This window comes from Microcebus murinus, chromosome 1, assembly GCF_040939455.1.
Source record: "Microcebus murinus isolate Inina chromosome 1, M.murinus_Inina_mat1.0, whole genome shotgun sequence".
NCBI lineage: Eukaryota > Metazoa > Chordata > Mammalia > Primates > Cheirogaleidae > Microcebus > Microcebus murinus.
Genome location: NC_134104.1, coordinates 128,776,556 through 128,792,098, shown reverse-complemented (window position 1 = coordinate 128,792,098; position 15,543 = coordinate 128,776,556). Strand labels below are relative to the sequence as shown.

Below are 15,543 nucleotides of genomic sequence, written 5' to 3'. Positions count from 1 at the left end.
CTGCTATGCTAAAGGGGCAGAAACTGAGTCCCAGGAAGAAAAAATAATTCACTGAAGATCATATTGCTAACAATGGCAGGACAATTTTAAACATATATAAGTTGAAGTCTTTTTTCCTTACTTTATGCAAAACTACTTAAATCCATGTGCAGAAGTTTTACTGATCTCTGTGTGAATGTGGGATTCATCCTTGCCATGGAGGCACTCCTATTATCAAAGTACCATCAATTTCTTGTTTAGATTTCTAGGTTAAATTTCCTCATTCTATTTTAATGAAAGATGTAATCATTTTCAACTTTCCCTACATCAGTCTTTAAGTATATATTATTGAGCTTTTTACAATATACGAGGTCCTCAAGAGCACTGGTCAAATGACAAAGCCATTGCCAAGTGGGACATCTTAAGCTCACTCCTGCTGCTTAAGAATGAACATCTCTGAGACTATCTTTTTAGTTCCTGGCTTAAATATCATTAAAGCATTGGAAAATACTACCTTAATTTGTTTTAAGATTGAGTGCAACCAGGCCACAGGGAATTTTAGAATTTGTACACACATGTAAGGGTGATAATTGTTGAGCATTTTATAGACTGGTGATTCCAACAGAAAGAGATTTCTCCATGGAACTTTATTTTTGGGGAGTTCCCTTGGTTCAGTTAGTCAAGCATCAAAGGAAGCAATGCAGGAAATAAATATCTTAGTTAATGAGACTAGGAATTCAAGGAGTTATGAAGTCAAGGCTAAGCTCTGAGTGACACAATTATCAGATGAACTGGGATACTCTTTTGTCGACATGCCAGGCGCAGTGGTGGGCACCTGTAGTCCCAGCTATTTGGAAGGCTGAGATAGGAGGGTCATTTGAGCCCAGGAGTTGGAGGCTATAGTGAACTATGCTTGTGTCTGTTAATAGCCACTGCACTGCACTGCACTCTAGCCTGAGTAACATAATGAGGCTTTGCCTCTAAAACAAACAAACAAAAAGAATTTGTTGATATCATAATGATCATGATGATGACAATGATAAAAAATACTCATGATAATGCTCACTTTATATTTGTATAAACATTTTTATTTTTCACTTCATGCTCACATTTGTGGAAGGCAGAATTCTAAGACAAACCCTGATGACCCTTGCCCTCATATGATCTCTTCTTCTTGTGAAGGTAAAACCTATGAACATGTTGAACTGTCAATCCATGATTAGGTTATATTATATGGCAAAAGGGAGATTTTTCTGGGTGGCCTCACCCAATTGGGCAAGCCCTGTAAAAGCACGGAGTTTTCTCCAACTGGTGGCAAGGGACGTCAGTGAGACATGCTTCTGCTGGCCCAGGAGAGGGCCACATGGCAGGGAATGGCAGGCAGCCTCTGGTTGTTGAGAGCAACCGCTAGCTGACATCTAGCAAGAAAATGGGGATCTTAGTCCTACAACCACAAGAAAATGTACACTTCCAACAGCCACATGAGCTTGAAAGAGGATCCTGAGCTCCAGAAAGCAACGCAACTCAGCTAACCCCTTGATTTCAGCCTTTGAATTTCTGACCAGAGAATTCAGCTAAGCCATCCCTGCATTCCTGACCTATAAAAACTGGGAGATAGTGAACAAGTGTTGTTATAAGCTAAATTTTAAGTCATTTGCTATGCAGGAATAAAAAATTAATATAACACATATCATTTGATTTTCATTATAGCCTTGTGAGGTAAGATACATAAAAGTTATAACAAAACAGATCACTGTTACCATAGATAACACATGGGTTCTTAGTATGAGCCCAGTATAGTTCTAAGCCCTCTATAATCATAATCTCATTGGCTCCTTATTACAATGCTAAGAGATAGTCATTTCTATTATCTCCTTTTACAGATGAGGAAGTTGAGGCATAAATGAGGTCAGGTGACTTTCCTATGGTCACATAGATGATAAAATTGAAGCACACAATTAAATTTCTCAGTAAGTTAATGAAAAAAGAAGACTTGAATCCAAGTCTCCTGATTTCCAATTCAGGGTATTGTGTTTTGGTACCTTAATAGAGACTATTCTCATCCCAGTACTGAAAGCGAGTTCTGAGTGACCCAAAAAGAAAACAATAGTTCTGTAGATTATTGTGAATGGTTTAACTTTCAAAATGGCATTATGATAAGTCATATTTCTATAAAAAATCTAGATTATTAATATTGAGGATATGAAAGGATGAGGCTAATGGATAAAGTATTCCCACAGGTTGAAAACAGTCCCAGGTTATTTCTACTGCAAAGTAAAAAATGCTATTGTGGCAAAGCACCAATGCATCATTGAAGCATGGCTAACAGGGAGCATACAGGAACACAGTGAATGCTATCAGCCTGAGAGGGTAGCATGCAAACTCTTCATTCTTCCTCTTTAACTTTCTAGGCTTATGCACTTCTGCATTAGCAAAGTAATTTAACAGCTCAGGTTACCAACTTTGAAATGAAGCAGAGACTTTAATTTCATAGTTTCTAAAAGGAAGCTCAGGTAAAAGCATTTAGGTTCTCATGAGTGAGAAATCCACAGTTGTTTAGTAAGTCCTTTAGTGATCTTTGATTTCTGCAACATAGGCTGAGGTAAGTCCATAAATATGTTATAAAATTGAGGGGACACATTCCTTGTATGTTTATTAACTGATCATCAGGTCTGCCATAAATTTCATGGAAAGGCCACTGCCATCATCCACATACCTGGGGTACTCCCATGAATGGAAGAATGAATGAAGTAAATGACCTATTGTTGACTGATACAGCAAACATCTTTAAAGCTGTGTGGCTTAACTATGTGGTTGACTGAAGAACAAAACAGAGGTTGAGACTTCTGAATAGAACAAGTATTTTCTTGGAGGAGTCATTATAGAATATCAGTTTAGAGAGCTTTTTAAAAAACAATTTTTTATTCAATTGAACTAATTGGATGAAAAGAAATAGGCTAAATTTAGATATTAAAGAAGTGATTAAAACACAAATAGAGATAATAGTAAAAGAATACATGATTTTAAAAAATCTATACATGCAATTTTATTTTTAAAATACTTAAATACTTCCAGGTTTATTTTCAGGGGGAAAAATCTAAATATATATCATATTCTAAGATTTCCAGAACTATGGTATAATTGTGCAATGTCTAAGTTTATCCAATCATTTTTATCATTTTTGGATAGCTGATTTCAAAATAAAAAAACTACTTTTGTCATAAACATAAGAATAGACATAGTTCTGGTATATCAATAAAACATTTTTAAAAAATTAATTAATTTGTATTTTTTCCATGACATCTCTTTCAGGTGGACTACTATAACTTTCATTTTACCGGTGACTCAGAAGATTTAAATAAATTGCCTGAAGTCATTCAGATAGCAACAGACAGACAGGATATCTTTTGACACTCAATTCCATTTGCTTTCCATTATCTAAATGATTGCTGAACTTCTAAATACATTTTAGAGGAAATAACAATAGGTTGATGCAAGGAAATGCATTTCTGATTGTAGTCCTTGGATCCAATTGAGCATCAGCACTGCCCAGGTAAAAGAATATTAAATCAGAGTCAAAGAATTAAATGTAGGGAAATGAACTGTCTTTGATTCTGGAAATACAAGGACTGAACTTTTGTTCAGGAATAACTAAAAACTCATTCTTCTGCTTTCTCTCCAGTGATAAAGATGTAGGGGTATTGTTCAAAAACCAAGAGAACTCAACATTTATAAATATTCCCTTAAACAGAAGAGTGGAGATGGGCAGTACAAGTTCTTCTTTGAGAGTGAAGGAAGATAGAATAAAATATATAAGATTGTGATGAGGAAGAAAAGAGCATGCTAGATCTCACAGCCCTCATGAGAAAATCACAGGAACAAAGTAGATCTTCACAAATACTGGATGTATCTGCTCCTCCCCTTGTGGCTGTCTCTCTCTCCCTTTAAGATTTTTGTCTTGTTGGCTAATTATATCAGTGACTTATTTAAATATTATAATAAGAATATGGTCTCCTCCAGACAATCCACAACCCACCTGAAAGCAGCAGTATAGTTTTCATTTTGAAACATTAATAAAGCATAAGTATAACATAAAGTTGAAGAACACACAGAAATGTATTCATTAATATATAAATTTTTATATGTCATTTTCCTGTTAATTCCATTTACTATCAATTTGCACAATTGTTTGTAAGTACAAAACACACACAGAATTTGAATTTTAAAAATCCATAGCAAATTAACTGAAAAGGATTTGCCACCTAGAAAGCCTACTGTCTGGTTTGCACATGCATAAACAATCTCTTGTGGTACCTGGTACAGGTATCACATGCAATGAGTAAATGACCCAGGCAATAGAGAATCACTGGACATACTTCATGTGGTTTACAGAATTCTCTCCAAATTAATCATAATATACCCACCAAATTGAAGCAGAATATAATTGACTTCTCTGATGATTCAGATGACAATTATTTTTCAGAATAATGATTGCCTTCTAGTGTTTCAGTTTTACATAGTATGATTAAAAGAAAGACAAATAATCAAGAGAAAACTATGGATATATTCTGTTTTCATATTCTTAAGACCTCCAAAAATAAGTGTTTCACTTCCCTCCCACACTAAATGGTTATGTATGTATATGAAAATGCAGGGAGGTTAAATCCATTTTTTCTTATTTGATTTCCTAGAGAACGATGCAAGTAGAAAGTACCAAAAAGAAGTTAAAGTCAAAATGGCATAAATTAGTAGATTTCTTTTCTTTATTAGCAAGCATGCCAGATGGGAAATAATTTTAAAATCATATTGGCTTACTCATTAAAAAGTAAATTAAAATATAATGGTGTGCAGGAGAGCATATGCACCACCTACAAATAATTAATATCTTCATTTAGCCATTTCTTAAAAAATTGATCAATGTAGTACAGCATGGGTGGAGAGGTATTTAACTAAACCAGCTGCCAACTAATATTCTAAAGACACTCTTGTCTTTTTTCATTGCTTATGAGGCACTCCTTCGAACACACTGTAATGTTAAGCAAATTTGAGCTAGAAGGTGTGGGAAGAATGAATAGACAGCTGATTAATGAAGATGCTTGAGGGACTAACAACCCTAAGAATGATTACAATTGATTGCCAGTACTAGTGGCTGAGAGTTTTATATCACTTGACCTTTACTCATCTTGTCAGCATTTGTTCCTCTTGCTTACCTTAAAGTGAAAGGTTTACAGAAAAGAAAGAGCAGTAGGCCCAGTAAAAAACAGCATTTAAGAACTTAAGAACTGCATTTATAAGAAAAAATGAAGCTGAAAAAAAGGCAACCAGGTGAATTGAGGGGTGGCTGATGCTGGTAGAGGCTTGTGCTTCGTATCAGTGGGGCCAATGTCATTACGGTGGACTTCTACATGTTTTGGCTGTCAACGTCAATACCATATGGACCAACATCAATGGCAAGAGACCTAGACATCCTCTATCCTAATGTCATTCCTAAGGCAAGAACCCACCCACATCCTCCTTGATTGGGACGCAGTCAAGCAGTCACTGATGCTTCTGGTCATGAGCCCTCTGCTTTCGGAGACCACCATGTATTAAGTGGCCACATCTGTCATTACATGATTCTAACTTCCCTTAAATCACATAGCTCCCTTTCCATGGATCGCTCTAGTTTTGTTCTCAGCAGCAGCACAGAATGTATTGTCCTTTCCTACTCAGAAGTCCTTTCTATAAGTATTTAAGATCAGCCATCGAGTCCACCTTTCCTCCCTGGGCTGAACTTCAGTTCTTTAACTGTCTCTTACTGATAGGGTTTCCTCTTCTCAGTCCTAATGATATTCTCTAGCTTGGTGGTTTTCACAACAAAGCCTCGTGGAAGAAAGGGTTTGGGCCATCCCTTCCTCTTTCAAGCTGGGTTTTTATTGGCTTTCCACAATAAGCCTCCTCATAAATTTGTATTTTGAAAAGAAATTTTCAAATCTTTAACACAAAAAAGAAAAGAAAGAGAAAATCACTCTTATAAGGTACTTAGAATTAAGTTTACCATTGTAGACATAGTCTGGCCAGTTTGGGAGATGGTACCAAATGTGTACAATTTCCACTGGTTGTGCTTCTAGAGTTCTTGTTCCTCCATAGCCTTGCCAACACTTGATGTTATCAGACTTTGCAATTTTTGCCAGCTAGGTGGGAGTATAATCCTTCTAGTAATGCATTTAGACTTGGTTTTAATACTTCTAATAATGCAACCTTATTAAGTTGTTAGGGAGTTTTTTTTTTTTTTTTTTTAACTTTTCATTACTATTTACTGAAGTGAATTTTTGCCAACTTAAAACCCCAAATGGTGATGTTTTTCATATGTATTGCTCCCAATAGACTGCTTATGTTCTTCTTGGAAGAACTAAAGCATAGCTATATCTTTCAGCTTTTCAATATATTTTATACCATAATATATTGCTATTGAGGACTGTGCTCTTTGCCTTGTGCAGAGCCTTGGCACTTAGAGACAAACAAGGCATCCAAAAGAAGCATGCCTTTTTTTTCTGGTAAATATGGGTTTTTATACGTTTATTATATGATGTCATTCTACCTTTAAATGTATAAGTAAGTACCATTTGTGAACTTTCTGGTGGGTCAAAGAAGACAGTACACTCTCCCAGTGTATCTCTGTTAACCCCACCCCACTTACTGTTATGACTAATTATTTGTATTATACTGATCTTGTACATTGCTTTCATTTTGTTATATAAATTTACCATATCAAATGACTTCCACATAACATGCTTATTGGTATGCATAAAGACTACCTATTTTGTCTCCTTATAAATGATTCACTTTTTTAGTGATGTGTAACTCCAAATTAGATATTAAACTTTGCAATTATTGGATCATTTTTAATAAAAATATATTAATGATTAAACATAAATATACTTAAAAGCCTTGATTTAAGCATATTCTTACTTAATCACATAAAGTCTTGACATACATTCTGTATATAGGTATAGATATTAGGTGGTAAAGTTTCCAAGTTTAAGTATTATAATAATAGAAAATATAATATTCAGTCATGCAATTAAAAAAATTAATAATTGAGGTCTATTAATTTCATTGAAGTAAATATTCATTATCCAAGTTACAAAACTTAAAATTAATGAAAAATGAGATAAATAATAAAACAATGTTAATATAATTAATGTTTGTTCCAATATGAAATCCCACATCTATGCTCATTAGAGAGAAAAATTTTAGACTAAATAATATTTTTAATAGTTACATAGCTCTTTATATTTTAATTAGAACTACTATATTCATTTTCATGTTTGAGGAAAATAATACCCTTAGTATTTATGATAGCCTTTAGTGCTGTTTACCAAATGCTACAGCTCTCTACCACCTGGTATGATTATATTTCCCTGCCATCTGAAGAGATTAGGTATGTCCCTGTGATTTGCTTTGGCCAAAATTGTGAGATCAGGAGCCTGGAATACTTCTATGTAAAATTTTGAGAGCTCCCATTTTCTTCTCCCTGGTGTGATAATTATGGAAGCACGTGGCAGGATGGATCTTCTGTCAGCCTGGAAGCCTGAGTGAATACAATAGGCAGAGCCCAGGGCTGACCCATAATGGATACATAGCACGAGTGAGACATAAACATTTGACTTATATTCCACTGAGATGCTGAGGTTGCTTGTTACCACAGCAAACCCTAGTCCAGCCAAATAGGTATTTCTAAAAGGCAATACAGCAGAATGGCTAACAGTGTAGAATACAGAGTCCAACTTTGTGGGTTGTGGACAATTGGGCAGGTATTGTCATTGTTATTACTACTACTGTTGTTACTGTTATTACTACCACTACTTCACAGGCATCAAAACTGAGAAACAGGGTCAATGAATGACTTATATAAATTGCATAACATATTACTACTATTATTTTTATTTTACTTTACAACATCCATACAACATAATGGTGCTAAAGTGACAGTAAAATAATAAGAATAGCTAACATTTATTAATTTTTTATTTTGTGACAGAGATTGTTTTAAGTGCTTTATATGTGCTATTTTAATTCTCATGTAGTCACTATGAAGTAGGTAGTATGTTCATTTAATGATACATTACAAACTTAGATAATTAACTTGCCAAAGTTTACCCAACTAGGAAGTGGCAGAGATGAAATTCATACTTTAAGAGTTTGTATGCTGTACACACACATACACACACACATACACACACACACACACACACACACACACACACACATATATATATATACACACACACACACGTATGTGTGTATATATCTTTCTTTGTACAGGTATGTTATTTCCAGTCATTCTATTAGTCCAATTGCTGGGTCATCAAGTATGTTTGTATTCTGCTTTAGTAGACACTGCCAAACAGTTTAATAGAGAGACTGTATTGATTCACATTCCTACATGCAGTGTATGAAATTTCAGGTTTCTCCATATCTTCCCCCGATCCTCAGTAATTTCTGTTTTTTAATTCTTTTTTTCTAATTTTAGCCATTCTGGTGGTGGTGAATTTATTTTCATTTTCCTTATGTTTAATGATATTGAGCACATACTAATTGCACATTTATGTATCCTCTTGTATAAAGTGTTGATGTAGAACTTTTGTCTAATAAAAATCTCCTCCATCTTTTTCTCTGATTTGTAGGGGTTGTGATATATCCTGGATATGAATTTTGTACTGTTTAGGTAATTTATGACTACCTCCAAATCATTAAGATATTCTATAACATTGTCTTCTGAGAGTTTTATTTTTTAACTTTTACATTTTATCTACAATCCATCTGCAATTGATTTTGTATATGATGCGATGCAATAGTCAAGATTTATATTTTCCAGATGAATAGCCAATTGATCCAGCACCATTTTTGAAAACATTGTTTCCCCAAAGCATTGTAGTGGCACCTTTGTCATAAATCAGGTTATCATATATGTGTAAATAGTTTATAGTATCTATATTTTATTCCAGTGGTCTATTTGTCAGATACCAGCTTTCCACTTGTCCAGCACAGTCAGAAACAGATGTATTGCAATCATTTTAAGAACTCTCAAGAGCATTTAAAATATGAGTAATATATTTGACTTTTAAAGCAAAATTTAGATACGATTTAGTCATAAATATAAAGTGTTCTATTAAAAATGAAATAGAATAAAATATTCAGTATTTGAAATGATGGAACCATGCTTAAGAGAAAAATAGATTCTCACTTAAGCACATTATGATTTCATAGTTATTTTTGTGAATGCCATCAGTAGAAATTGCTCATATTTTTGTTATGCTACAATTCCATTTCTACTTGTGGTTTTAATAATTCAGTCTATTTTTAGCCATTGTGAACAGTAAAAATCACAAAAAGATCAATAATATCAAGCCACATTCATTTGATTTCGGTAATGTATGAATAGAACCAAGCAATAATGCCAGAGTTGGGGTACAAAGTGGTTCTTTGCTCTAGTGCTATAATCCAGGTCACTGAAACCAAAAGACAATTTCGGAAGCAAAATAGAGTCTATGTTTTATTAATTCTTCCTTAGGGTTGTTTGAGTAAGGAGAGTCACTTGATGACGTCAAGTCAATATCACCAGGCATTTAAGAGCCAAAAATTTCATTGTGGTAGCTGGATTACCATAGCTTAGAAGGGAAATAACAAGACAAGCAAAATTCAAATAGCCACATGTGGAACTCAACAGAAATGGGCAAGACATGAGTGGGCCAGGAGGAATTCCAGAACCAGTTAGAAGCAAGTTACACCTGGGTTGTAGTGAGAGTTAGGGTGAAAGATGTGTTTCAGGAGGTTAAATCTATGGATTGGAAATGTACAGTAAAGCCTCAAAAGAAATGTGAAGTTGCCAGTTATTGTTATTTGTTCATATTTAATATCTATGTTCTCAAAAGTTTGTCCTCATTGTATATTACTTATGGAGAGAAGGGAAGAAACTGTCCTAGTATCTATTTATATAAATAAAATATGGTATCTAGAGCTTCTCAGTCATATACCAGAGAGGGCAAAACATAACTCTCAAAATCTAACAATCCTGTATGTTTCTCTACTTATTATTCATAGGGTACAGGTTGCTGAGGTAAAGATTAATAACCGACATTTTACATAAGCCCCACAGCTATTTGTTAAAAACAATCTACTCAAGTACTCAGGAAAGGACTTATCCTCAGATTAATCTTTTATTACACCAAGATCATCTTACTGTTTTGTTTTGTTTTTTTCCTAGCAATATGGATGAAATCACATTGTCTTTAACAGGGCTAGAGTTAGGAGGTGTTACAAAATTCAGTTTACTCGGGACTGAACACTGCCACAAACTGTACAACTGAAGTTTTTATTCCAAGAGTCATTTCTGAGTCATAACTCCAACAATTGAGTAATGAAAATGTGGCATTTGGCTGTCACTAGTATGTTGCTTGTCTTGGAGTGATTTTGATGTATTCTATTACTTAAGCCAATGCTATTTGCTTAGTTAGCGTTTGAATGGTCATCAATACAGATGCTATTCTGAATACATATTTAAATAACAAGCAAGGCTATTTCCCTTGCCATTCAATAGATTTGAACATAACTGGCTCTTAACTTGCTTTAGGATTGTTATTGGCCATGAACTCTGCATATGTTTCAATTGTAATCAGATATATTCAATGTTTTCATGTGTATGGTCAATTCAGGTTTTCAATCTGTTAAGAAAATACATTCTTGGTGATAAGTAAGAATTCATTTGTATTATCTTAATACAGTTGTTCAAGACAAGAGCTGATCTGGCCATTACTGCCCTGCAAAGCTGCTCACTATTTTTCCTATTTTCTTTTATCTTATACCTTTAATGAGCATGAAAATTACTTGCATTTGTTTACCTATAGCTCTCACCACTTGGGAAGAACAGGCTTTGTATTCTGTAATACATGAGATGTTAAATACCTTTAAAACATGCAACAGCCAAACTCCTAATGACTGTGGAGAAATAGCATGTTTATTTATTTTGCAGGTAAATGATTTTCACTTTATGTTGATACTAGGTTTTGTAGCTCATGAGTAAAGAGTAATTCATGGATAGTCCAAATTACACCAAGAAGAACTTAAATCACCATAAAGTATATCATTACAACATATCATCTCATTAAATCCAATTGATCACATTTTATTTTAGCATTAAAATAGATCGTGGCATCTTCAGTTAAATAGTGTGGCTTATATCCTGTGGTATTGTCATTATGTTCCTTAAAATACTAAAATCACATTTAAAGCAACAACATTCCCATTCCACAGGAGAAACAAAGGAACTGAGAGCAGCTCAGGGCATTGCAGAATGTGATCCCTCATCTCTTATCTTACCCCATATATTTTGAGTCAAATGATGGGGACAAATTGCCCCTAAGATTTAAAATAGTCTCTTGTTTTCCTTCTCTTTCTGTTCAATCCAAAAGCCCTGTAATGCAAGTCTATATATAATGAGAAACATAGTGGCAAAAACCAGCTGTCCCCCCAAATTCCACGTTCTCCTTTCTCCAGAGTAACAGGATTATAGCTGGGATGACATTTCCCAGCCACTTCTGCAACTAGTATGGTCACATGACTGGGTTGCAATGAGAGTGATGTGTGGAAATTTTATGGTTTGCCATAAAATTGTGCATGTTTGCTTTTTCATGTGTTTTTGCTTTTCTATTTTGCTGGCTAGAATGAAAATGAATGAAGTGACCATAGAAGCCACCCGTTAAAGATGGTAGAACTGTTGTCAGTCCAAGTCCTTAAAGAGACTGTAAGAAAGTTTTGTAGGAGAACCCCCTACACACACACACACACACACACACACACACACACACACACACACACACACACACACACTTTTCCTTACTAGTCTTCAATATACTCCCCAAAACACTAGGTGACAGAGAAATACATTTTTATTTCTTTGTAAACCACTGAATTCTTATTGCAGCTCTTGTTAAAACAGCTTATTAACACTAACTCATACACAAAGCAAACCCACTGCCCTTTTCCTTTTGTTAATTGAGCATTTTAACAGTTCCCAGTTCCAGGAAGATAGTGTTTTGGTGGTTGGTCTTGATACTCCAATCAAAATGTTACTTTTTATCATTATGGACAAGAGACTCACTGGGTTCTCCGGCTTCTACCAAAGATGACAGTATTCATGAGTAGCAGTTTTTCTTTTTCAATCCCTAGTCAAATATTGATCAGTATCCTCTCAATATGCACCATTCTTGCAGCTGTTCCAGGGCACTGAGCCTCCTGGTGTTGTTTGTTAAAGCTAAGGCATTAATACTATCCATAGAGGTCGCCCTTGTATATAATTGCCAGATTCAGCAAATAAAATACAGAACAGCTAGGTAACTTTGAATTTCAAAAAACAGATAATTCTTTGTCATTAAGCATATCTCAGAAAAAGAAAATATCCTTTTATTGCTGCAACCATCCTTGGAATTCCTAAGTCTCTTAGGAACCAAACACCAGGAACATAGCGTGTTTGTGCTCAATCCTGTTTCTAAGAGTATGATCTTTATCCAACAGCCTTATTTGTAGAAGGTGGAAGGTCACTTGAAACCTTCCACTCCTGCAATAACTTTCCTGTGGCCTGTAAGCCTAGTTGTAGATAGAATTGTGAATGGGTCAATAACCACAAATACAGCTTCTTTCTCGTTGCTACCTTGGCATGCTCCTCCTCATTCCAGGTGCTCAGCACTCATGGTCTCTTATGCTTACTTTCCTTTCAACTTTTCTTCTCTAATCATACCTTCATATTCAATGACTGATATGGTCCAACTCTATATCTACTTCAAAATACACCACAAATGTCTTCCTGGATGTGGAACAAGCCTTTGGGTGCTCTATTATTATTTGCTAATAGGTTTCCCTGATTAGATAAATTTCCCTAATCATTGTATAAGATTTTGAGCATACGGAGAATACCTTCAATTTCTCCAGTACCCTTTTCATCATCCAAGGCATAGCACTACATTTATATCAGGAGTGATATAACTAAATTAAATTATTTAGTAAGAATTCTTACTAGTTAATTGGTAAGAAAAAATTTTAATTGCCTGGTGACCAGTATGTCCAGCTGAGTTGAGACTGTAGCATCTACACATTCTCCTGTATGTCCATATATATTCCTTTTAGGGTTGTCATCATAGAAGGATAGCATCCTAACATGTAATATTTAGATTTGCTGGGCCTATCCTATGGTCACTCTAGTGTGCTGTTGGAGGGGCCTTGATGAGCTCTTATTGTGTCTAGGCTGGGCACCTAAACTTGCAAGATTTCCCAAGGTACCTGCCATTTGCTTAATGGTATATGACTTGTTAAGAATTAGTAACTTTATCTAAATAGCCAAAGCAATCCTGAGCAAAAAAAAAAAACAAAGCTGGAGGCATCACATAACCTGACTACAAAATATATTACAAGGCTATAATAAATAAAATAGCATGGTATTGGTATAAAAACAGACACATAGACTGGTGGAGTATAATAGAAAATCCAGAAATAGGCCGGGCACGGTGGCTCACGCCTGTAATCCTACCACTCTGGGAGGCCAAGGCAGGCGGATCGTTTGAGCTCAGGAGTTCGAGACCAGCCTGAGCAAGAGCAAGACCCCATCTCTACTAAAAATAGAAAGAAATTAGCTGGACAACTGAAAATATATATAGAAAAAAATTAGCTGGACATGATGGCACATGCCTGTAGTCCCAGCTACTTGGGAGGATGAGGCAGCAGGATCGCTTGAGCCCAGGAGTTTGAGGTTGCTGTGAGCTAGGCTGATTGCACAGCACTCTAGTCCAGGCAACGGAGTAAGACTCTGTCTCCAAAAAAAAAAAAAAAAGAAAAAGAAAAGAAAAGAAAATCCAGAAATAAATCCATGTATTTACAGCCAATAGATTTTTGACAACAGCACCAAGAAAATACATTGGGAAAAGGATAGTCTCTTCAATAAATGGTGCTTGAAAAATTATATATCCACATGCAGAAAAATGAAACTAGACTCTCATCCTATACAAAAATCAACTCAATATGGATTAACAACTTAAACGTAAGACTCAAAATATGAAACTACTTAAGGAAAACTTCGGAAAATACTTCAGGACATTGATCTAGGCAAAGAAATTTTTGGCTAAGGCCTCAAAAGCACAGACAACAAAAATAAAAATTGACAAATGGGATTATATTAAACAAAAAAGCTTCTGCACAGCAAAGAAAACAGCAGAGTGAAGAGACAACCTGTTGAATGGGAGAAAATATTTCCAAACTACTCATCTGACAAAAGACTAATATCCAGAATACACAAGGAACTCAAACAACTCAACAATAACAGCAACAAAAAGCAAACAATTCTACCAAAAAAATGGGCAAAGGACATGAATAGACATTTCTCAAAAGAAGACTTAGAAATATCCAGCAGGTAAGTGAAAAAATGGTCAATATCACTAATCATCAGGTAAATGCAAATCAAAACCAATATCATCTTACCCCAGTTAGAATGGCTAGTATTAAAAAGGCAAAAAATAACAGATGCTGGCGAGGATAGCAGAAAAGGGAATTCTCATACACTGTTGGTGGGAATGTAAATTACTACAACTACTATAGAAAACCGTATGGAGATTTCACAAAAAATTAGAAATAGAACTACCATAAGATCCAGTGATCCCATTACTGATTATCCAAAGGAAAGGAAATCAGTATATCAAAGGGATGCCTGCACTTGTATATTTATTGCAGCACTATTCACAATAGCAAAGATATGAAATCAGCATAAATGTTCATCAACAAATGAATGGATAAAGAAAATGTAGTGTTCTATTTATAATAGAATACTATTCAGCCATAAAAAAGAAATACTGTCATTTGCAGCAACATGGATGGAGCTGGACGTCATTACATTAAGTGAAATAAACTTGGCACAGAAAAACAAATACAGTATGCTCTAACTCATATGTAGGAGCTAAAAAAAAAAAATAGCTGACTTCATGGAGGAGGATAATAGAATGATAGATACCAGAGACTGGGAAGGGTGTGTGGCTGGGGGCCGGGGGGTTATGAAGATATGTTGGTCAATGGGCACAAACATACAGTTAAATAGAAGAAATAAGTTCTAACATTCAATAGCAGAGTAGGGTGACTATCGTTAGCAACAATATATTGCGTGTTCCAAAGTAGCTAGAAGAGAAGACTTGAAATGTTCCCAACACATAGCAATGATAATTACTTAAGGTGATGGATACCCCAAATATCCTGACTTGATCATTACACAATCTATGCATGTAAAAAATATTCACATGTACCCCATAAATGTGTAAAATATGTGTATCAATAAAAATATGTAGAAATTTTAAAAATAAAAGGTAAATTTAAGCAAAAAAAAAAAAGAATTAGTAACTTTAAAGTAGATAGTACTGTTTAAAAATAAAGAATAGTCACCTGTTGGGCCACATGAAAAAACAAACATACAGGCCTACACTTGGAAATAAGGCTGCTGTTCAACTCAATGAGCTACATTTCATATTTTGTTTATTTAAAATATGCCAT

The 15,543-nt window shown here is 34.9% G+C and overlaps 1 protein-coding gene across 1 annotated transcript in view; it reads right to left on the bottom strand.

The window, feature by feature from the left end:
* KCNH8 (potassium voltage-gated channel subfamily H member 8) overlaps positions 1 to 15,543 on the bottom strand; it is a 361,558-nt gene that overhangs the window by 132,720 nt on the left and 213,295 nt on the right. The gene's annotated exons all lie outside the window — the stretch shown is intronic.